The sequence below is a fragment of the Dromiciops gliroides genome, chromosome 4 (assembly GCF_019393635.1).
Source record: "Dromiciops gliroides isolate mDroGli1 chromosome 4, mDroGli1.pri, whole genome shotgun sequence".
In the NCBI taxonomy this organism is placed as follows: domain Eukaryota; kingdom Metazoa; phylum Chordata; class Mammalia; order Microbiotheria; family Microbiotheriidae; genus Dromiciops; species Dromiciops gliroides.
The window spans coordinates 462,096,479-462,119,207 of NC_057864.1; the positions used below are offsets into that span (position 1 = coordinate 462,096,479).

General features: G+C 44.0%; 1 protein-coding gene across 2 annotated transcripts in view; it reads left to right on the forward strand.

Moving 5' to 3' along the window:
• Positions 1–494: 494 nt before the first annotated feature.
• LOC122725326 (forkhead box protein N1-like) overlaps positions 495–22,729 on the forward strand; it is a 34,754-nt gene continuing 12,519 nt past the window's right edge. For both annotated transcript variants that reach the window (XM_043962381.1, XM_043962382.1), the window contains exon 1: positions 495–1,016. The gene's annotated coding sequence lies outside the window, so the exon portion shown is untranslated. The remainder of the gene's footprint in view (positions 1,017–22,729) is intronic.

Sequence of the window (22,729 nt, forward strand, 5' to 3'; positions counted from 1 at the left end):
GCTGCTCCAAAATAGTCAGTGGCTCTCTATTTCCTCAAAGATAAGCAATATACTCTGCCATGAAGCCCTCAAAAGTCTTCACAAACTGCCTCTCATCTATCTTTCCTGGAGGATTCTACATTACTCCCACCCCACCCCAAACACCTTTGGACCAGATCAACCCCCTTGCTGGTCCCCAATACAGAACATTTCATCTCCTGCGTCAGGGGGAGTCTTTCCCCAGACAGCCTCGAATCCTTTCTCCCTCAGTGCTACCTCTTTGAATCTTTAGCTTCAGCTCCAATGCGAACTCCTAAGAAGGGCCTTTTCAAGCCCCTCCCTTGCTAGAGTTTCTATGATCCGAGCCTTGGAGCTAGAAGGGACCACCTTCGATGTCATCAGGGACAAGCCTCCCATTTTACAGAAGAGGAAATCAAAGCCCAAGGTGGGAGGCAGGATCCCAGCCCGGGTCTTCCCGCGGGACACTGAGATGGTGGCGGAGGCTTTCGGTTTGGGTGAGCAGGGAGGTGGGGTCTTAGAGGAGACAAGATCCCCAGATGACTTTGGCAGGGCCCATTCGGCTAGGATTTCCAGGGCTCCAAGGCTGCAACTCCTCCTTGGCGGAGCTAGGGGAGGAAGTCTCGCCTTCCAGAAGGGGGAAAGAACTGGGCTCTCCCATTTCCCCGGCAGAGGCGGAGTCCCAACGATGAGAGAAGTCCATCTGGAACCTGAGCCCGACAGACAGACAGACAGACGGACCCAGAGGGACAGACGGGCAGACAGAACCACTGATGCATTTGTGCAATCGCATCCCTGGGGAACCTCCCATTTCGGCAGCCTGGCCCCCAGAGCGAGAGGAAGCTGATATCATAATTATTGGCTCACCCTGGCAGCTGCCTCCCCTCACCTGATGTCAGCGCAGAACCCCGGAGCTCCCCAAGGCCTGCGCACGGCTTCTGCCCCCCCCAAAACACGGCCCCCTGCCGCCCAGCCCCCCGAGCCTGGCGCGCCCCACGCCGACCTGCTTCGCTGAGAAGGTAAGAGGAGACCCGGCCCAACTCAGCCGTGGAGGCCAGAGCGGGCTGGGGCCCAAAGGGGTGGGAAGAGAAGCAGGCTACTTAACCATCGGCTGGGGCGGGGTGCTGCTCCTAGGGAGCCAGCCAACCCCAGCGAGGTCCTGGTGTTCGCCCCACACTCCCCTCTGAGCCTTCCCCCCACCTGCTGAAGGGGAACAGGTCGTGGGCAGGTAAGTGCCCCAACAGCTACTGGAGGGGAAGGAGGAGATATTGTTACCGCGGGTTCCTTCCCACCTCATCCTTGCTCCTTCCCCTCACTCCCGTCACAGGTTGTCTTACCTCAGTCCTTCTTGGTGAAACAAACTGGTATTCTGGACCTTCTGCTTGGTGGAAAGGGAGGGAGGACAAGGCAAAACGGATATACACTTCTCACTCTACATCAGACACAATGGGGGGAATCAGCAAAGTTTGCCTGGGAGGGGGGAGTTGGGAAATTTGAGCAGAAGAAATGGGACTGGAGGAATTCCCAGCCATGTTATGCCAGAGTTGAAGTTGGGTGGAGGGGTAGGCAAGGAAGAGAAATTAGGGGAGTGGATCTGGGATGGGGATGTGCCAACTCTGTGTGGGGATCCCAGAAGGTACTGGGAATCCCCAGAGGGCACCAGCAAGGGGCCCTGCACACCTAGGTCTGGTGGGGCACAGATGGGTGAGTGGGAGATGAGCACAGCACCTTGCTGTGAAGGCAGGTGAAAGGGAGGCATTGCCTCAGACTGTGCCCCTTCCTTACTGTAGGGGACCGTGGATACAAGTAAAGCAGAATTATGGAGACCCAGTGTTTGGGATTGGGGGGGGGGATGCTAAGGGAGGGAGAAGGGTCAACAAGAGGCAGTGCCAGGAGTCCTTGATGTCCCAAAAGCCTGGGACAGAGAGCACAAAAGGAAACAAATGCATGTGGGGAAATGGGGTGAAGGGGAGCGTCTGGTTGGGTTTCTACCATAGCATTGAGAAGCTGAAAGTGAGGGCAGACAGTCTTCCACTCATCCCTACTGTCCTTTACCCTCTCTCAGACAAAGCCTAGGCATTCTCTAACTCCCCCCCCCAACTCAGAAACTACCCCCACTCCCTAGCAAGCCTCTGTTACATCTTCCAGTCTCCTGTTGTTGCCAAGGAGAGAAATAGGAAAGATTAGGGTCCATTTCCATCAGCTGGAATACAAGGATGTGTTTTCCCCTTTTCACTCTCAGAGAGAGTGGGCTTGGTGGGGGGGAGGGGAGCAGGAAACGTATCCTGGCTGAGGAGGGGTCTCTCCCTGTTCCCTTGAGAGGGAGAGTTTAGCTTCTATAGTAGCTGGCCCTCATTCCAAGCAGAATTGTTCTCTTCCTGGTCCAAACCCTGAAAGAAGAGGACTCCAATGGTTCCCATGAGGACATGTCCCTCAGAGACAGAAAACTCTAGTGCTCTGGGGAAAGTGATGAAATTGGAATCACAGGAGCTGAAATTCCATCTGACCTTTTACACATACTACCTGAGCCACCTTAGGGAAATCCCTCAATTTCCTTGGGCCTCAGTTTCCACAGCCCCAAAATAAGGAGGTTGGGCTTCTGACAAGCCCACTGCTGCACACCCCAGCCCTCTCCTCTCAGCAGACTGAGTGTGCCCAGTCCCTGCAGTATAGACGGATATTCAGGAGGTCTTGGGGATGAGGAAGGTGCCATACTATCTCTGGAGTTTGGAATCATCATTCCCCCTTCACTGGCCTCCACCCACCTGTGTAGGCCCCATCTCAGGTCTTTTCTCCATCTTTCCCAACTTACTGGGTTCTTGGTCTTCCAAGGCCATCAACTAACTGGCTGCATAACCTAGAGTAAGTCAACTCTCTGGGCCTCAATTTCCTCCTCTGTCAAATGAGAGGGTTAGACTAGAGATGGTCTCGTTGCATCATCTAGAACTCTACTTTTTAAAGAGGAACATGTTAATGATTTGGAAGTGAGGAGGCAGGCCCCCCGACATCTGGGACCTCCCACCTCATCAAGACCCTTCTAGGGAGCTAAACTGACTGATGGGATAGTATTACAGAGATAGACCTGTAAGGGGACTTCAAGGCCATCTGCTTCATTTTACAGATAAGGACACAGGAGCCCAGAGAGGTGATGTGATTCGCCCATGACTGCACAGCTAATAAACATCAGAGTCAGGATTTGAAAACAAGTCTTCTTCCTGACTCCAAATCCTGAGCTCAGTGTGGGAAGGGCCCAGTCAGTGGTGGCCCAAGTTACAGGCTGAGGAATTCAGCCCTTCCCTGGGCTTGGGAATCCCAAGGGGTCCTGGAGAGGGGGCTGTCAGAGGAAGGGAGTGTGGCCCCTGCTGAGCTCCCAGCCCCTGCCCTGCCCCACCTGCCCCTCCCCTCCCACTGTCTCTACACAGCTCAGCTCCAGGCTCCTGGGGCCTGCCAGGGCATGCTGACCCCCCTGGCCGTGGTCCCTTGCCAGTTTGGTAAGCCAGGAACCTGTCCTCCTGGGAATGCCAGAGAGTTCTTGAAGGACATTATTTCCCAGGGGCTCAGGGATCCCCAGAATCTGAGGAAGGAGACAGAATCTAGGGTATTTTGAACATCCACCCATCACACACACACACACACACACACACACACACATCTTGGCACTTAGCTCCTAGTTTATAACCTTCAGCCCCCTCCTCCCTAAAAACAATAAGCAATTCAATAAGCATTTATTAAACACCTACCATATGCACTTTGTTATATACTGGAGATACAAAGATAAGTAATGCCAAGTTTCTGTCCTTAAGGAGCCCATCTCTGACATTTAGCTCTATCAACCTCCATCAAACCCCCATCACCAGCATTCTGGCTCTATTCCTGAAATTTCACCTTTCCCTGGCATATTCAGATTTCTTCAGAGCTCATCAACTGAATGACCAAATGTGATGTGAGAAGGGATTTCAGAAGCCATTTAATTCAGTCCTTACCTACAGAGGAATTCCCATTATAAAGAACTGAGAAGTGGGGCGGCTAGGTGGCGCAGTGGATTAAGCAACAGCCCTGGATTCAGGAGGACCTGAGTTCAAATTTGGCCTCAGACACTTAACACTTACTAGCTGTGTGACCCTGGGCAAGTCACTTAACCCCAACTGGCTCACCCCCCCAAAAAAGTTATATTATAAAGAACTGAGAAGTGCTGGCTCCCTTGAATGCTTATAGGGAGGGAAAACCCACTACCTCCCTAGGCAGCTCTAACCATTAGGAAATCTTTCCTCTTATCAAATCCCAATCTGCCTCTCTTTGAGAGCCACTCACTGTCCCTATCTTTGCCTTCTGGGACTGAGTGGAACAAGCCTAATCCCTCTTTCACATGGTCCCCACCCCCTAAGTCTTCTCTTCTCTAGGCCAAACATTTCCAGCTCCTTCAATCAGTCTCCAGTGGCATTGTTGCAAGTCCCCTCACCATCCTGGTTCCCTGCCTTTGGATGAGCTGCCTGTCAATGCCCTCCCCAAAACGGGGCACCTGAGATCTGAGCAGTTTTCTCAGATTGCACTTGATCAGGGTAGACTACAATGGGACCCTCATCCCCCCACCCCTCCCACCCCATTTCCCCTTTTGGTTTTAAACACTATATTCTCGTTCATTCATTCATTCTCTCTCTCTCTCTCTCTCTCTCTCTCTCTCTCTCTCTCTCTCTCTCTCTCTCTCTCTCTCTCTCTCTCTCTCTCTCTCTCTCAGCAATGAGGGTTAAGTGACTTGACCAGGGTCACACAGCTAATAAGTGTCAGGTGTCTGAGGTCAGATAAGAACTCAGGTCCTGCTGAATCCAGGGTTGGTGCTTTATCCACTGCGCCATCTAGCTGCCCCTGACACTATGCTCTCTTAATGCACTTTAAGATTACATTAGGTTTGGAGGCTACCACTTGCCTTGTTGATTCAGTGCAGTCTGCATAAGTCTCAGATCTTTTTTCACACTTACTACAACTCTTCTGTCTTAGCAACTTGCAGAGTTGGATTTTTTTGAACCCAAGAAAAGGGCTTTACATTTCTCTCTATTACATTTAATCTAATTGACTCAGTTCCTCAACTGACAAGCTCTTCTGCTACACAGTGTTCTAATAACCCTCATCCATCACTTTCCATCCCCACCATTCACGTGGGGATGCCAAATCATTCACTCAGACCCATCCCCATTCTCCAGTCCCCATGTCCAGGATGTGGGCTTCACCCCCATTCCTTAGCCCCCATTCCCATCTTGAATTTCCATCCCTATTCTTCTGTCCTTCTTCCCATCTTTTAGCCTCCATTTCCATGCATGCATTCATTCATTCATTCATTCCCATCCCTAAGGCCCCATTTCCAACACTTAGCTCACTCATGGCAATGAATACTGTAATAAGTAAAGGTCATAGAAAGAAGTGAAGTCTATTGAGTTGGAAGGTCACTCTCAAAGCCATCTCATCTATCCCCCTGCCTTTGGACAGGACACCTCTCTACAGCTGACTGTGGTTTACCTTTGAACAGTTGATGTCACCACTTTTCTTCAGTCTTCTCACCCCTTCCATCCAGTAAATCCTTCCTAATGTCTAACTTCCATCCTCCTTGCTTGAGCCAAAGTCTGGTCCTTTAAGTATTTTCCTCAAGAACTCTATCTGCAAAACATCCCTACAGATGTGATTTAACATCTTCCCCTAGTGTGAGTTATGAACCTACAATTATGTGCTGGATCTGCAGAGGTAAAGGGGTCCCTTATCTTCCTTATCTCCTTTATCCTCTTGTCCATTTAGGGGTTTTGAGTGATATCTCCCCTACCTTATCTGACCCCCATAAAACAGAAAGCATAGGTGTGAGGACAAGACTGGAGAGAGGACAGAGACTTTCAAAGTTGGCCCTTCCTTCTTTTCTAGAAAAGGAACATTCTGGCTTAGCCCATTCCCCTCCCCTCCGGTGACTTCCCAAACCACAATTTCATCCTCCCCAGTCCCTGAGCTAAGGGAGCAGGGAAGAGCCCAGAAGGCAGAGAAGACTGGCTTTTGTAGCTTTGGGGGTAAAGGCTGAGTTTCAGGAAGGGCTTTTTATTGCTTGGGACAGATAGGGTGATGTTACCAGAGAAGGTGGTTTCCAAAATGGAGAGACACCTATTTATCATGCACCCAGAGGCAGGGCACAGTAGAGGTCTCCCATTCAAATATCCCGGAGATCTTCCCTTCTCCCTCAGTTTGGGGAATCTCCAAGGGTCTGATGGAGGACATAGTTGTAACAACTCAACCAGGTGCTAAAAGCAAGAGGAGAGTTTCTCGATATCCCCCGCAAAACTGTGGCTTCTCAGCTTCCCACCTCCTCAGCCCTGTCCCTTCACACACATTATGGCTCTCAATTAATTTTAGCTATTAATGAATGCTTAATGTGTGAGGTTACTCAGGTTCTTACCTATGCAGCCCCATTTGCTGTCCTCCATCTCTTCAGACCCATCTCATCCATCTCCTATCTTCTCGGTCCCATATCCTAGTTCCCTCTCTCTAGTTGGTTTCGTTTTCTCAGCCTCCCATCCCCTGACTTCTCTATCCATCCTTCCAATCTCTCCTATCCTCAGCCTTTTCTCCTGACCTTCTATCCCCTCATCATCATCTCCATCCTCAGCCCCTTCTCAGCTGCAGCTGCTTCTCCTTGCTCTCCCATCTCCTCTCCACCTCTCCACCTCTTCTCACAGTATCCCATCTCCTATCCATCTCCCAAGTCCTCAGTCCTATCTCCTTGGGCTCCTTTTTTCTTGATCCCATTATTTCAGTTCTTCCTCCTCAGCCTTTTCTCCTTAGTTCAGACCCCATCATTCCCCCACATCCTTAGCTCTCTTCTCTTCAGCCTCATCAGATCCATCACCCATCTTCTTAGTCCCATTTCCTGTCTTTGTCTCATTTCCTTAACTAGTGACATTCATATCTCCTTAGCTCACTGCCTCTTCTTCATCCCCCTAGACTCTTGCAGCAACAACAACAACATTTATATAGCACCTACTATGTGCCAGGCACCGTACTAAATATCTCATTTGATCTTCACAACAACCTTGGGAGGTAAGTACTATTTTTGTCACCATTTTACAGATGAGGAAACTGAGACAAACAGGACAAGTGACTTGGCCAGGATCATACAGATAATAAGTGTCTGGTTGAGGGTGGGCAGTAGAGTTGAGGTTAGGAATATGAAAGGGAGAATCAGGAGTGGAAGCAAAAGCCTCCTAGATAATATAGGTGATGATGAGGTGAGTCCATCCATCAAGCCCTGTGGCTGGAGGGAGAAAGGAAACACCAGGAGAAGAGATCCTAGAGGGCTCTTAGCACCATTAACTCCATAGGACCACAGGCTTCTGAGACACCTTACAGGTCATATAGCCCAAGCCCCTCCCTTTACAGATGAGGAAACTGAGGCCCAGAGAGGAGGAAATAACTTTTGTAAGCAGAGATTAGTGCCTACGATCTCCATCTGAGAACCAGTCCCAGAAATACCTTTGATCGTGGCCCTTCAAGTCCCTTCCGGTTCTCAATCGATCATCCTGTGGTCATGGATGACCAGGCTATTAGGTCATTGGGACCTGCTGCGTTTGACTGAGAGATCACATGACAGAGGAGAGGGGTCAATTTGGGAGGATAGAGCAGGGGTGGGGCTGAGGGCATTTGTTATTGTAGCCTTCCATCACTGTTATTGGCAGAACCATTAATACCTCTAATAATAGTATAGTTAATAATGAGTACTATTCCTGATAATCATGAGTGCCCAACATCATTTGGGTAGTAGGCCTCATCCTTGACCCTAGAGCAGGAATTCTTAACTTTTTTGGTACCATGGACCCCTTGGCAGCCTGGTAAAGCCTAAGGACTCTTCTCAGGATAATATTTTTAAATAATTGAAGGAAAAACTAAATTTCAGTTAGTGAAAATAAAGATGTCATTTTTCCCATCCAAGTTCACAGGCTGCCCCCCTCCCCCAAAATCTATCCATGGACCCCTTAGAGTGGGTGAATCTGAGGTTAAGAAAACCCTAACTTCAGGCGGAGCCAAGATGGCAGAGAGGAAGCAGCAAGCTGCCTAAGCTCTCCTTCTGTTCCCTCAAAAAGAACATTAAATCAAGCCTCTGGACAAATTCTGAAACTATAGAACCTGCAAAGAGACAGAGAAACACTGTCTTCCAACCAGAGATAATTTAGAAGACTTCAGGAAAAGGTTGGTCTGACTCAGGCAAAAGGGAGGCCCAGCGCAGGGCAGCAGCCCAGCACCAAGGGGGTCGGGGTAAGTCAGCAGCAGCAGGAGCTGTGGGCCACAGCCGAACAACGGAGGCCCCTGGAACCTGGCTCAAAAATCTGGTGACCAAGAAGGACAGTGGAAAAACCTACCTGCACCAGCCGAGAGGACAAGTTGCCAGCTGTAGGGCCACGAACAGGATAGGCGCAACCAGGTACGCTGACGTAGCGCGCTTAGACAGGAAGTACAGAGGGGCAAACTGCACACACTATAAAGGCCTCAGAGTAAAAAGCAGGTCACACAGCACCTATACCCCTGCACAAGAAGCCAAAAACAGGGACCCTGGTGCCCCCAGAGCAGACCTCAACTTAAAAAATAAATAAATAAGTTGCGATAATGAGTAAGAAGCAAAAAAGGGCCCTATCCATTGAGAGCTTCTGTATCAATAGGGAAGAAGCCAACGCAAACTCAGATGAGGACAATACCTTCAAATTGCCTACATGTGAAGCCTCACGAGGGAAGGTGAATTGGTCTCAAGAACAAAAAGCCTTCCTGGAAGAGCTCAAAAAGGATTTCAAAAATCAATTGAGAGAGGTAGAAGAAAAAATGGGGAGAGAAATGAAAGCAAAACAAGAAAACTATGAAAATAGAATCAGCAGCTTGGAAAAGGAAGCACAAAGATTGACTGCAGAAAACAATTCCTTTAAAAATTCATCTGGCCAAATGGAAAAAAAAGTGCATAATTTCACTGAAGAAAACAATGCCTTAAAAAATTCATTTGGCCAAATGGAAAAAAAGGTGCATAATCTCATTGAAGAAAACAATGCCTTAAAAAATTCATCTGGCCAAATGGAAAAAAGGTGCATAATCTCACTGAAGAAAACAATGCCTTAAAAAATTCATTTGGCCAAATAGAAAAAAAGGTGCATATTCTCACTGAAGAAAACAATGCCTTAAGAATTAAAATTGGACATTTGGAAGATAAGGAATCCATGGGACACTGGGAATCAGTCAAGCAGAATCAAAAGAATGAAAAAATAGAAGAAAATGTGAAATACCTCATTGGAAAGACAACTGATCTGGAAAACAGATCCAGGAGAGACAATTTGAGAATCATTGGACTGCCTGACAGCCATGACCAGAAAAAGAATCTAGACACTATATTCCAGGAAATTATTAAGGAGAACTGCCTTGATATCATAGAATCAGAGGATAAAATAATCATTGAAAGAATCCACCGAACACCTCCTGAAAGAGACCCCAAAAGGAAAACTCCAAGGAATATTGTAGCCAAATTCCAGAATTATCAGGTGAAGGAGAAAATACTCCAAGCAGCCAGAAGGAAGCAATTTAAATATGATGGAGCCACAGTCAGGATTGCTCAGGACCTGGCAGTTTCAACATTAAAGGACCGCAAGGCTTGGAATATGATATTCAGGAAGGCAAAGGAGCTTGGATTGCAGCCAAGAATCCATTACCCAGCAAAAATGTGCATTCTCTTTCAGGGGAAAAGATTGACATTTAATGACATTGGGGACTTTCAGTCATTCCTGATGAAAAGACCAGAACTGAATAGAAAATTCTATCTTAACATACAAGACTCAAGAGAAGTTTAAAAAGGCAAACAGAGGGGGAAAAAAAGGTTACTCAATTAGGTTAAACTGTTTATATCCCTACACGGGAAGATAATACTCATAACTCTTAAGAACTGTAAATGTATTTGGGCAGAGAGAAGGACTTTACACAGAGGGTATAAATATAAATTGTCTTTGATGTGATGATACAAAGAAAATTAAGGGGTTAAAAAGGGAGTCTATGGGGAGGAGAGGAAAGGGGAGGTGGAATGGTGTGAATTATATCATATGAAGAGGTGAAAAAAAACTTATTACAATAGAGGGAAAGAAAGGAAGGGTGAACATTGTTTCAACCCTACTCTCATTAGATTTGATTCAAAGAGGGAATAACATATACATTCATTGGGATAAAGAAACTTAGCTCATTCTTTAGGGAAGGGAAAGGGGGGGTACTGATAGAAGGGAGGACAAAAGCAAGGGAGAAAAGGGTAAAGAAAAGAGAGTGGGGTGATAAAAAGGGAGGGCAGATTGGGGGAGGCAGGGGTAAGAAGTAAAACATCGGTGAGGAGGAATAGGGTGAAAGAAGGGGGGAAAGTACAAAGGGGGTAAATAGAATGGAGGGGAATAGACAGTAATAATAACTGTGAATGTGAATGGGATGAACTCTGCTATAAAACGGAAGCGAATTGCAGAGTGGATTAAAAACCAGAATCCTACAATATGCTGTTTACAAGAAACACATTTGAAGCAGAGAGATATACACAGAGTAAAGGCAAAAGGCTGGTTCAGAATATATTATGCTTCAGCTAAAGTAAAAAAAGCAGGGGTAGCAATCCTTATCTCAGACAAAGCGAAGGCAAAAATAGATAAGGAAGGAAATTACATCTTGCTAAAAGTTACTATAGATAATGAAGTAATATCAATATTAAATATGTATGCGCCAAGTGGTATAGCATCCAAATTCTTAGAGAAGTTAAATGAGTTACAAGAGGAATTAGACAGTAATACTATACTAGTGGGGGATCTGAATCTCCCCCTCTAAGAATTAGATAAATCTAGCTGAAAAATAAATAAGAAAGAAGTGAAAGAGGTGAATAGATTACTAGAAAAGTTAGACATGATAGATGTCTGGAGAAAACTGAATGGGGATAGAAAGGAATATATCTTTTTCTCAGCAGTACATGGCACATTTTCAAAAATTGACCATGTATTAGGGCACAAAAACATCATAGTCAAATGTAGAAAGGCAGAAATAGTAAATGCATCCTTCTCAGATCATGATGCAATAAAAATTACATGTAAGAAAGAGCCAGGGAAAAGTAGAATGGAAATCAATATTGGAAACTAAAGAATGAATGGGCCAAACAACAAATCATAGAAACAATCAATAACTATAGCCAAGAGAATGACAATAATGAGACAACATACCAAAATCTATGGGATGCAGCCAAAGCAGTGCTTAGGGGAAAATTTATAGCTCTAAATGCTTACATGAATAAAAAAGAGAAAGAGGAGATTAATGAATTGGGCATGCAACTTAAAAAGCTAGAAAAAGAACAAATTAGAAATCCCCAATTAGATACTAAACTAGAGATCCTGAAAATTAAAGGAGAAATTAATAAGTTTGAAAGCAAAAAAACTATAGAATTAATCAATAAAGCTAAGAGCTGGTTTTATGAAAAAACCAATAAAATAGATAAAATATTGGTTAATTTGATTTTAAAAAGAAAGAAGAAAACCAAATTACCAGTATCAAAAATGAAAAGGGTGATGTTACCACCAATGACATGGAAATTAAAGCAATAATTAGGAATTCTTTTGCCCAACTGTATGCCAATAAATTTGACAATCTAAATGAAATGGATGAATATTTACAAAAATACAAACTGCCCAGGTTAACTGAAGAGGAAATAAAATCCTTAAATAAACCCATATTAGAAAAAGAAATTGAACAAGCCATTAATGAACTCCCTAAGAAAAAATCCCCAGGGCCAGATGGGTTTACAGGTGAATTTTACCAAACATTTAAAGAACAATTAATTCCAATATCATACAAATTATTTGGAAAAATAGGTGAAGAAGGAGTTCTACCAAATTCATTTTATGACACAAATATGGTGGTGATACCAAAACCAGGCAAAGCAAAAACAGAGAAAGAAAATTATAGACCAATTTCCCTAATGAATATCGATGCTAAAATCTTAAATAAGATATTAGCAAGGAGATTACAGCAAGTGATCACCAGGATAATACACTATGACCAGGTGGGATTTATACCAGGAATGCAGGGCTGGTTCAACATTAGGAAAACTATTAACATAATTAACCACATCAATAAGAAAACCAACCAAAATTATATGATTATCTCAATAGATGCAGAGAAAGCTTTTGACAAAATACAGCACCCATTCCTAATAAAAACACTAGAGAGTTTAGGAATAGGTGGAGTTTTCCTTAGAATAATAAACAGTATCTACCTAAAGCCATCAGCAAGTATTATATGCAATGGAGATAAATTAGAGGCCTTCCCAATAAGATCAGGGGTGAAACAGGGATGTCCATTATCACCCCTATTATTTAATATTGTCCTAGAAATGTTAGTTTTAGCAATCAGAGAAGAGAAAGGAATTAAAGGAATTAGAATAGGCAAGGAGGAAACAAAACTATCACTCTTTGCAGATGATATGATGGTATACTTAAAGAATCCTAGAGAATCAATTCAAAAATTACTTGAAACAATTAACAACTTTAGCAAAGTAGCAGGATATAAAATAAATCCACATAAATCATCGGCATTTCTATACATGACCAACAAAGTCCAGCAGCAACAGATAGAAGGAGAAATTCCATTTAAAGTAATGGTAGATAATATAAAATACTTGGGAGTCTACTTTCCAAGACAAGCCCAGGAACTCTATGAACACAACTACCAAACACTCTTCACACAAATCAAATCAGATCTAAATAATTGGAAAGATATCAATTGCTCATGGATAGGCAGAGCTAATATAGTAAAAATGACAATACTGCCTAAATTAATTTACTTATTCAGTGCCATACCAATCGGACTACCTAAAAATTATTTTATAAAGCTAGAAAAAATAATAACAAAATTCATCTGGAAAAACAAAAAATCAAGAATATGCAGGGAAATAATGAAAAAAAAATCACAGGAAGGTGAGTTAGAGGTACCAAACCTGGAGCTTTACTACAAAGCGGCAGTCATCAAAACTATCTGGTACTGGCTAAGAAATAGAGTGGTAGATCAATGGAATAGGCTAGGTACAGGAAACGTAGTAGTAAATGACACTAGTAATGTAGTGTTTGATAAACCCAAAGACTCCAGCTTCTGGGATAGGAACTCAGTATTTGACAAAAACTGCTGGGAAAACTGGAAGATAGTATGACAGAAATTAGGCATAGACCAACATCTGACACCTTAAACTAAAATAAGCTCAAAATGGATACATGATTTAGACATAAGAGGTGATACCATAGGTAAATTAGTAGAGAAAGGAATAGTCTATCTAGCAGATCTTTGGAAAGGAAAACTGTTTATGACCAAACAAGAGATAGAGTATATTATAAAATGCAAAATGGATGATTTTGATCACATTAAATTTAAAAAGTTTTGTACAAACAGAAGCAATGCATCCAAAATTAGAAGGGAGGCAGAAAGCTGGGAAACAATTTTTGAGGCCAGTGCTTCTGATAAAGGCCTCATCTCTAAAATATATAGGGAACTAAATCAAATTTATAAGAATCCAAGTCATTCCCCAGTTGAGAAATGGTCAAAGGATATGAACAGGCATTTTTCTGATGAAGAAACCAAAGCTATCTATTCCCATATGAAAAAATGCTCTAAATCTCTAATGATTAGAGAGATGCAAATTAAAACAACTCTGAGGTACCACCTGACACCTATCAGATTGGCTAAAATGACAAAAAAGGAAAATAATAAATGTTGGAGAAGTTGTGGGAAAATTGGAACACTAATGCATTGTTGGTGGAGCTGTGAACTGATCCAACCATCCTGGAGAACAATTTGGAATTATGCCCAAAAGGCAATAAAGCTGTGCATACCTTTTGACCCAGCAATACCACTTTTGGGTCTTTTTCCCAAAGAAATCATGGAAAGGGGAAAGGGACCCACATGTACAAAAATATTTATAGCTGCTCTTTATGTGGTGTCAAGGAATTGGAAGTTATGGGGATGCCCATCAATTGGGGAATGGCTGGACAAGTTGTGGTATATGAATACAATGGAATACTATTGTGCTGTAAGAAATGATGAGCAGGAGGAGTTCAGAGAAACCTGGAGGGTCTTGCATGGGCTGATGATGAGTGAGATGAGCAGAACCAGAAGAACATTGTACACAGTATCATCAACATTGAGTTTTGATCTACTGTGATGGACTATATTCTTCTCACCAATGCAATGGTACAGAAGAGTTCCAGGGAACTCATGATAGAAGAGGATCTCCAAATCCAGGAAAAAAAAACAAAACTGTGGAGTATAGATGCTGAATGAACCATACCATCTCTTTTGTTTTTGGTGCTGTTGTTCTTTCTATTTTGAGGTTTTTCATCATTGCTCTGATTTTTCTCTTATAACATGACTAATGCAGAAATATGATTAATGTTATTATGTGTGTATATATGTATATGTATATGTATATGTATATGTATATGTATATATATATATATATATATATATATATATATATATATATATATATATAAACCTATATCAGATTACCTGATGTCTAGGGGAGGGAGGAGGGAGGGGAGGGAAGGAGAAAAATCTGAAATTGGAAAGCTTGTATAAACAAAAGTTGAGAACTATCTTTACATGTAACGGGAAAAAAAATAAAATACTTTATTAATTAAAAAAAAAAGAAAACCCTAACTTCAAGGGAACCAGGATTCTAGCTTTTTCCATGGTGTGTGTGGAGAAGGGCGGGGAAGCAGAGCAAAATTGGGTATAGAATTGTGAGCTTCTTGAGATCAAGGACTGGGTTTTTTCTTTTTCTTTTCCTTTATTTTTCCATTTCTTTTTATCTCTAAATATTTAGCACAGTGCCTGGCATAAAATAAGAACTTAAGAAATGTTTTTTATTTGGGTTTGGGGGGGGGCAATGAGCATTAAGTGACTTGCCCAGGGTCACACAGCTAGTAAGTGTCAAGTGTCTGAGGCCAGATTTGAACTCAGGTCCTCCTGAATCCAGGGCCAGTGCTTTATCCACTGCGCTACCTAGATCCCCCTTTCACCTATTTTTCCAAATAGTTTGTATAGTATTGGAATTAATCATTCTTTAAATGTTTAGTGGAATACACTTGTAAACCCATCTGGTCCAGGAGAATTTTCTTAGAGAGATTGTTGATGACTTGTTCAGTTTCTTTTTCTAAAATGGGCCTATTTAAGGATTTTATTTCCTCTTCAGTTAACCTGAGCAATTTGTATTTTTGTAAATATTCATCCATTTCATTTAGATTGTCAAATTTATTAACATACAGTTGGATAAAATCGTTCCTAATTATTGCTTTAATTTCCACTTCATTGGTGGTGAAATCACCCCTTTCATTTTTGATACTGATAATTTGGTTTTCTTCTTTCTTTTTTTTAACCAAATGAACCAAAAGTTTATCTATTTTATAAGTTTTTTTTCATAAAACCAGCTCTAAGGTTTATTGATTAATTCTATAGTTTTCTTGCTTTCAATTTTATTAATTTCCCCTTTGATTTTCAGGATTTCAAATTTAGTATTTAATTGGGGATATTTAATTTGTTCTTTTTCTAGCTTTTTCAGTTGCATGCCCAATTCATTAATCTCCTCTTTCTCTTTTTTATTAATGTAAGCATTTAGAGATATAAAACCTCCCCTAAGCACTGCTTTGGCTATATCCCATAGGTTTTGGTATGTTGTCTCATTATTGATTGTTTCTATGATTTGTTGTTTGACCCACTCATTCTTTAGGATGAGATTGTTTAGTTTCCAATTAATTTTCAGTCTACCTTTCCATGGCTCTTTATTACATGTAATTTTTATTGCATCATGATGTGAGAAGGATTCATTTACTATTTCTGCCTTTCTACATTTGACTATGAGGTTTTTGTGCCTAATACATGGTCAGTTTTTGAGTATGTGCCATGTACTGCTGAGAAAAAGATATATTCCTTTCTGTCCCCATTCAGTTTACTCCAGATAGCTATCATATCTAACTTTTCTAATATTCTATTCACCTCTTTAACTTCTTTCTTATTTATTTTGTGGTTAGATTTATCTAATTCTGAGAGGGGAAGGTTTAGATCCCCACTAGTATACTTTTGCTGTCTATTTCCTCTTGTAACTCATTTAACTTCTTCCCTAAGAATTTGGATGCTATACCACTTGATACATACATGTTTAATATTGATATTACTTCATTATCTATCATACCTTTTAGCAAGATGTAGTTTCCTTTCTTATCTCTTCTAATTAGATCTATTTTTGCTTTTGCTTTGTCTGAGATAAGAATTGCTACCCCTCCTTTTTTGATGTCAGCTAAAGCATAGTATATTCTACTGCAACCTTTTACCCTTACTCTGTGTGTATCTCTTTGCTTCAAATGTGTTTCTTGTAAACAGCATGTTGTAGGATTCTGATTTTTAGTCCACTCTGCTATAAGACCTCGGAAGAGTAGAAGCTAGAGGAGACATGAGTACAAGGGGAACAGAATCTAGGGAGTGGGAGATCCCAGAAGAAGAAATCTTAAAATAATAGGAGATTCCAAAAGAATAGATTCAAGAGGAAGGTGGATCCTAGGAGGAAAGGGATCTTGGGAGAGGTCTGGATGGGCTAATAGATTGTGATCTTTCAGGACCCACCCCTTTCTCCCCATCTATCAGCTGAGTAGTCCAGGGTAGATCTATCCATCCACCCATGGAAGAAAGCTCATCACCCCAGAGGTGGCCTCCTGGAGGACCAGGTTAAAAAGCCATCCAGGCTGCTGGAAAGAGGTTGTGGTTGCCCATGGCATTTATGGGGCATGTGACCCACCCGGCCTGGGGGAACCAGTCCAGAGCTCCACCCCTCAAGGAGGGGGCTGGTCTAGAACATGTGGGAGTATTTATATGGCAATGGAGGCTCCAGGAAAGGCTGCTGGGCAGCACTAACACCACGAAGCCCAAGACGGATGGTCATGGCCTGGAGCCTGCAGTAGGTGCTTAGAGATATCTCCTATGGGGACTTGGTGGGCATGGGCAAGGATGCTTTGGGCTGGTTGGATATGAAGGGAAGCTACTCTGGGGAGCGCTTAGAGTCCCTAGAGATGGGGGGCAGGAGATGGGACTGTCTTGGGGAAAGTAAAGGACCTGGGGAGAGGGGTTGGGAGCAAGGAGAAGGATGAAATGGTTTTTGGAATCACCATTCAGAGGCACTGTTGGGATCCCACAAATGGAGAGAGGAAGGTCCAGAGAAGTTGTCATAGCCCTTGCCTATTCTCTGGGGGATTAGTTGGATGAGTGTCAGGGAGTGGCCAACCTTTGCTTCCTAGGACAGAGCAAGGAGGATGAAACTGCAGCAGGAAGGATTGAGATTAGAAGTCAGGGGAAACTTCCTAACTGTCAAAGGGTGTGAGCTTTAGGGAGCTGGTTGATTTGCTTCCTTGGGTGTCTGGAATGCTTTAGGGCCATCTTGTCCTGAAAGGTAGAATAATTGAGTTTATTTCTCCAGAACTTTGGAAGAAAGTAGGAGGGGGAGAGAGAGTAAGGTACTGGCACCTAAAATGTGACGAAATTTTCAACAATAAGATCATCGAATACTCTGTACCTGTTGTCTCCATGGCCCTAGGGGGGTGGAAGGGGCAAAGACCAATGGTTTGGGGTCTGCCAGTGGCTGACTGAGATCAGAGAGGGGAGAGATGTAACTTGTCTTCTGTTGTTTTTTCCTCTTTCTCTTTTTGCCACCCATCCTCCCCTGCCCCTGTCCACTCGCCCCTCAAAGCACTTAACCAATCAGGACAAGCAAGACAACTTAGGACAACAGGTGGCAGGATGGGGAAACTGAGGCTCGGAACCAAGGCTGGAAGCAGTTGGGCTCTGGGCAGGAAGAGAAGACCACAGACTTGCCCTAGCACCCTCTCTCCCCCTACCCTCCCCATCCCATCTTGGTCCTTGATGACCATCCCCTAAACTCCTCCCCTCCACCTCCTTCCCTTGTCAGGTAATTACAGAGCTCCCTAAGGGGACCCCTCCCAGCAGAAGGGAGAACTGAGCAGCAAGAGCCCCACTCCTCGTAAAACATGCTCCCGCAGCCGGCAACAGAAACCATTAAGATGGAACAGGGTCTCCACCTCACTCATAAAGAAAAGGAGCCGGTCTGGGATCCCAGCGTGAACTCAGCAGCTCCCGGAGGATCACCCTCCGTGTGACTCATCCTCCCGGGAGTTGGGGGAGAGAAACAGGGATGGAGCGACTGGGGAAGGGGGTGCACTCGGCCGCCTTTCCTACCTCCAACCCCTCAAGTGCCTAGGGATCTCCGGGCCTTATCTGGCTGGGTTAGACGTGGAGTCCTTGCAGCCTGAGCCCCAGGACACTGCCTGGGGGCTTAGACTCCTGGGGACCTGCCCTTCCCAGAGATCGGAGAGTGGTTCCCTCACGCATCGTCCTCGATCTGAGGCTAGACAGAAGAGTTGAAGGGCCCCTGAAAGGTGACCTGGCCAATGCCCTTCGTTTTAGTTCTCCTCCCTGCAAAGGGGGCATTGTCAAGAACCAGAGATTCCCCCCCAAGGAGGACCAAGCAATTCCTCCATTCTCCTGCCTCGAGGCAACACCGAGTTGCTCACTCTGGTTCTTCCAATTCCTCAAAGAAAGAGACTTGCCCCTGAATGGTCTGGTATCCTTCCTGGCTGGGGAGCGGGGAGAGAAAAACTTCTCCCTGATAACCAGATTCTTTTTTTTTTTTTTGCGGGGCAATTAGGGCTAAGTGACTTGCCAAGGGTCACATAGCTAGTAAGTGTCTAGTGTCTGAGGTCCGATTTGAACTCAGGTCCCCCTGAACCCAGAGCCGGTGCTTTGTCCACGGCGCCACCTAGCGGCCCCCGACTAATTTTCTCTGGCTGCAGACAGCCCCCTATTCTTTTTTTTTTTTTTTAGTGAGGCAATTGGGGTTAAGTGACTTGCCCAGGGTCACACAGCTAGTAAGTGTCAAGTTTCTGAGGCCGGATTTGAACTCAGGTACTCCTGAATCCAGGGCTGGTGCTCTATCCACTGCGCCACCTAGCTGCCCCCAGCCCCCTATTCTTGAAGAAGTCCGGATCCAGTTAGGGGATGGGGACGATCTTGCCAACTCTGGGTCACCGCAGGACTCGTCACTGCTGCGGGCTTCCCTTCTTGGCCAGCGCCCTGGTGCTTTGCTCTCGGCTTATTTGGTGGTTGTTGCTGTTACTGGGGGAGGAGCAAGAAGAGGGGCTCCGACCCCGAAGTGCTCTGGCTAAGCTCTCTGATTCAGGAACACAGGGCAATCCTTCACTTGGCTCCCATTCCTGAGGTATGTGGGAGTCTGAGAGAGAGGGCAGCCGTGCCATCCTGTCCCATTCAGACCGAAATCCAGTGAGGTCCTTTCTCAGTCTCCCTCAGTCCCAATGCTCCTTTTCCTGTATTGGAGCTCTCCCCCCACAAGAATCCAGGGATCCCAGCAAGAAATGAATGAAACTGGCCTGAATCACACCAAATGGCACAAATCTCAGTAAAGCACTTACCTTGCCCATTTATTATCATTCATAACAACAATAATAATGGAGATGTATATCCCTCACAAATGCTTTCTTTACCACAACCCTGTAAAGTAGGAAGCACAAGAATGATTACTCCCTTTTACAGATGAAGACAGAAACAAAAACTCACAGAGGTTAGATCAGATGAGGTTAAGTATTTATTAAGCGCTTACTGTATGCCTTACTGTGAGATTCCACCTCCTCTTTCCTATATTCCTGGGTGGCCTTGGTCATGGAAAACCCTCTGGGAGTAGCCCCCAGTCCCTTCACCAAAGACTCAGAGACTCAGAACCGAGGGAAGGTCTCAAATCCTCAGAAAAGCATTTCCACTTTCCAGAAAGTAACAGAAAGGATACAGAGGCCCATAGGCTTTGTCCAAGGTCATACTAGACAAGGGTTATCAGAATCCACTAGTTACAGTGGAAAGAGTACTGGACAGTGTCAGAGGACCTGAATTCTAATCCTGCCCCTGCCACTTATTACTTGAGTGACCTTAGGGAAGACACTTCACCTTCCTCTACTGAAAAATGAAAGGTTTGAACTAAATGACCTCTGAGGCTTCAATTTCTAGATCTAGCAGTCTTTGCTCTCTCTCTCTCTCTCTCTCTCTCTCTCTCTCTCTCTCTCTCTCTCTCTCTCTTCTCTCTCTCTCTCTCTCTCTCTCTCTCTCTCTCTCTCTCTCTCTCTCTCTCTCTCTCTCTCTCTCTCTCTCTCTCTGCCTCAATTTCTTCTGTAAAATGAGGGTCCTGGACTACATGACTTCTAAGGCCCCTTACAGCTAAAGACCTAGGTTTCCAGGACTGATTGTTTAGCCATCAAAGGGAACCCCCCGCCAGGTGCATGTGATTTGAATGTGATTTGCATTCAAGATTCCAGGATCTTGGTTGAGCGCAGGACTGGCATCGGACTTCAGCAGCAGGAGTGCTGAAAGGTCAGGAAAAACTAGGAAATTCCTCCTGAACCTTTTGTTTCTCGAGGTAGAATTGCATCCAATGAATGTGTCAGGGAACTGAAAGAGAAAAAAAATAATAATGACCCAGTTAGGATTGAGGCAAGGGATGGAAAGGGCTTTGGACTAGGGGTCAGAAAACCTTGGCTTGAACTCAAAAGGACCTGGGTTTTAAGTCTCAGCTTTGGCACTTGTCACTTGTGTGACCCTGGGTAAGTCACAGGTTTTCTCATGCTCAGCTTCCTCATTTCTTTAAAATAAAAAGTCACTAAATCAGTTAATTGGGCATTGGAGTTAGAGCACCTGGGTTCAAATCCTAGCTCCTTTATAAACTACTTAAGTGACCCAAGATAAGTCAAGTTCTTTTACTTCTCTAAATTTCTATGCCCTCAATGAGGGAAGTGTATCGAAAGACACAAGGCCTGGCCACTTGCACGGTTGTACCAAAAAGGGGAGACAATGAGGGTTAAGTGACTTGCCCAGGGTCACACAGCTAGGAAGTGTCAAGTGCCTGAGTCCGGATTTGAACTCAGGTCCTCCTGACTTCAGGGCTGGTGCTCTATCCACTGTGCTGCCCAGCTGCCCCATATAGATATATATTTTTAATTAATTTAATTTATGGCACTCTCCTCCTCCTTTTGCTCCTCCTTCTTCTTCTCCTCTTCCTCCTCCTCCTCTTTCTCCTCTTTTTTCTTCTACTCCTCTTCATCCTCCTCCTTCTCCTCTTCCTCTTCCTTCTCTTTCTCCTCCTTTTTCTTCTCCTCCTCCTCACAATTCTATTTCTCCTCCTTCTCCTCCTCATACTCCTTCTCCTCCTTAATTATTTCTTCTCTCCAGAATCCAAACTCCTTAAAACTTCAGTCCCGATTTCCCCTAGGGGAAGTAGGAATCTTCAGAGAAAGAAAAAGTAGCTCAAGAGTTATGCACTAAGAGAGAAAAAAACAGGATTGGAATTCATTTTAATCAGGGCTCTACCGCTCATTCCCTTTTGACCTAGAGGTAATCTCTGAGCCTCAGTTTCCTTAACTATAAAAGGAGGGGATTGGGTAGATAACCTCTGAGGTCTCTAGCTGTGTGACCAGGGGCAAATCACTTAATCTCCCTGAGCCCTGGTTTCCTCATCTGTAAAATGGAGATGATAATCGCCCAACCTCCTTTGTGGGACAGTGGTGAAGATCAAAGGAGATAATGGCAGTGGAAGCTCTTAGCAAACCGTACAGAATGACATCAATGACAGCTATTATTTTGGGAGGCAACATGGGATAGTAGAGAGAAAACAGCACTTAGAGTAGGGGGCCTGGATTCCAGTCTCAACTCAACACTAAGCCCAAGTCTGGGCAAGTCATGAATACCTTTCAGAGGCTCAGTTTCCTCATCTGTAAAAATGAAGCAGTTGGATTTAATTGGTTTAATAGAAGAAGCACTGGCAATGGAGAACCTAGCTCTGCCACTGACTGGCTTTGTGACCTTAGACAAATCATTTTCTTTCTATGGACTGCAATGTCTTTTTTTAAAGTACTTTATTATTTTCCAGTTACATATAAGGATAATTTTCAACATTTATTTTCATTTGTTTGGTTGTTGTTGGTTTTTGGTGAGACAATTGGGGTTAAGTGACTTACTTAGGTTCACACAGCTAGTAAATGTTAAGTGTCTTAGGCTGGATCTGAACTCAGGTCCTCCTGAATCCAGAGCCAGTGCTCTATCAACTGCGCCACCTAGCTGCCCCTCAACATTTATCTTCACAGGAATTTTAGTTCCAAATTTTTTCTCCCACCCTCCCATCCCTCACCCTTCCCCAAGACAGAAAGCAGTCTGGTATTGGTTTTATATGTACAATCACATTAAACATATTTCTACCTTAGTCATCTTATGAAAGAAGAATCAGAGCACAAGGGGAAAAACCTCAAAAAAGAAGGGGAAAAAACCAGTCCAAAAGTAGAAACAGTGTGGTTCAATCTGCATTCATAATTCACAGTTCTTTTTTCTGGATGTTGAGAACATTTTCTATCATGAGTTCTTTGAAACTGTTTTGGATCATTGCACTCCTGAGAAGAGCTAAGTCTATCACCATTGTTCATCACACAATGTTGCTGTTACCGTGTACAATGTTCTCCTGGTCCTGCTCCTCTCTGGACTGCAATGTCTTTATCCGTAAAATGACATTTTTTTGTAAATCACTTCTCTGGGTATAAGTTGTTTTGCCCCAGTAGAAGAGGAG